The sequence below is a fragment of the Sinocyclocheilus rhinocerous genome, unplaced genomic scaffold (assembly GCF_001515625.1).
Source record: "Sinocyclocheilus rhinocerous isolate Xijiao unplaced genomic scaffold, SAMN03320098_v1.1 scaffold286, whole genome shotgun sequence".
NCBI lineage: Eukaryota > Metazoa > Chordata > Actinopteri > Cypriniformes > Cyprinidae > Sinocyclocheilus > Sinocyclocheilus rhinocerous.
Window position 1 is genome coordinate 636,357 of NW_015632405.1, and position 2,303 is coordinate 638,659.

Below are 2,303 nucleotides of genomic sequence, written 5' to 3' on the forward strand. Positions count from 1 at the left end.
ATAATATAATAATACAATAAATACACATTTAAAACGTACTTTGTAATAATGTTACTGTATATATTAAGTTAAATATTGGACTTTAAAGTACATTTTAAATGTTTTAATAGTCTTTTGTTGCACTTTAAAGATGTACACTTGCTTTGATGTGTTGACTAACATACTAAAGCACAGGTAAAAAGTACTTGATTATAATTTTAACTGTAACTGAGTTATTTGATATTACAGTTGGTGCACCATATATATATACACATATATATATACACATAACATACAAGTATATTTTAATTTACCATAAATGCTTGGTCAGTACATCCAACAATACACTTTGTTCAAAGACAATAGGCAAAATTACATTATGAAATTACATCTAAAGTTGTACCTACTTAAGTGGGTCAAAAAGCACTTACGTTCAGCTAATTGCATTTAATATACATTTTAAACTATAATACATTTTCATTTAATTGAAATTAACTTGAAATTAAGTGTCTGAAAACAGTACACTGCAGTATATTCGTTTAAAGTATATTATTTCCATAATAAGTACTCTTTACAAAAGAACCCAAATTGCAGAATGGCAGCCTCACTTTTTACCTTCATTGCATACAATGAAAATAAATAGTGACTGAGGTTATATTTTTAGCCTTACATTGTATTTGTGCTACATGTAAGAAAGTCAGCCATACATATACAGAAGGCATTTCTTGCCAATCAGTTGAAAAGTATTTGGTGCACTTTTAACCAATAGGGTGCCTTAAAATTCCATAATGCAAAGTTTGTCTTAATGCAAGCCTGCTAATCCTGCCAATGTCACAACACATTTGCTGTGCAACATAATGTGCCCAATACAAGTCACTGTCAACAACATTTACAGTTTGTTTCAATTATCTGTGCCGCCCCACCCTTGTGTCCAGTTAGCTGCATGTCAGCAGCAGGTAGGTTTGGGTTTTCAGAAGGTCATCTCTGGCACTGACTCTTGCTCTGAATTCAAACTCTGACACATTCTTTCCACTGGTGTGCTCATATGCACTTTTTTTTTTTCTTTTGGTAATTTTTCCTAAGTGCGGTTGAGTGGGAGAGGAGAGAGAAAGCTATGATATCAGTTCAGGCCAGCTGCAATCCCTTCCTGTTTTTTTTAGTTCCCGTCCCAAAGAGCAGCACTTTGCCCATCCATAGATCTTACTGACCAAAACAGTAGCAAGACATGCCATTCAAGACGAGCAGTTAGAAGAGGTGCCACCTCTATAGCATTCGATCAAACTTACCCCTCAATCCCATATACACCACACTTTTGCCTTTTCTGAGAACGTACTTGCTGTTACACTGTTTGTTTTCTTTTTAAACAAGCTGATGAAGCCTCCCTAATGAAACCATACTGTAATTCATTACTGTAATGACATTATGATGTAAGTAAATTTAATTTACTGCTCTTGTAAAACAAATTAAAAGGATATGTTGATTCAACATGACAATGAAAATCTGTCATTCAATACAGCTAAGAAAAGCAACTGATAAAAACACCTGTTAGAATAAATGTTTAACGCTTTAATTGTGTATTTAGTAATGTACAGATGTGTGACACAACCCCCCACCCCCCGCTTACAGCACAAAAAAGTTGTTCCCCTGAGTTTGTACAATGAGCTCACATTTGCAGGAAACACACTGTAGGACATTAGATGGAAACCGCTCTAGGGGGGTGTCTAAATTACACTAGCTTATGGCAGGGGTACCCCAGGGCTCGATACTTGGTCCCCTTCTCAATATACACAATAAATGCAACTTAGCCGGCCTGGCAATTCCACAAAATATCACAGTCCATCTGGGCTCAATAACACTAACAACATCCAAGTCAGTCAGGAACCTGGTGGTAGAGTTTAATGAAGAGCTTAACATTACCCACTACATTGCTATGACTGCCTAGCCAGGCAGATCTGCATTCTTCAATGTCACCAAGATCAGATCTTTCCCCTTGTTTAAACCCATTGCCATTTCAAGACTGGACTACTGCAGTGCTTTATTAGGCAACCTTCCAGCTAGCACTATGAATTCAAATTATCCAGAATCCAGACCAGTGGTACCATCACAACTGGGCACCTTTCCAAAGCATTCACACCCACTTGTTGGTGAAATGATCTTCGACACTCCACCCGAGCAGCTGAATCCCTCACAATAAGACACAGCACTTCCCTGAGCACTTGAAATGCAACCATCTAAATTGCAGAACCCTCTGACCCTCACAACACTTATGGCGCTTTTCCACTGCGTGGTACGACTCGGCTCGGTACGGCTCGGTACGGCTCAGG

The 2,303-nt window shown here is 37.7% G+C and overlaps 1 protein-coding gene across 3 annotated transcripts in view; it reads right to left on the reverse strand.

Annotated features, from left to right (window-relative positions):
- bmp6 (bone morphogenetic protein 6) overlaps positions 1-2,303 on the reverse strand; it is a 45,931-nt gene that overhangs the window by 1,739 nt on the left and 41,889 nt on the right. The window lies entirely within an intron of this gene.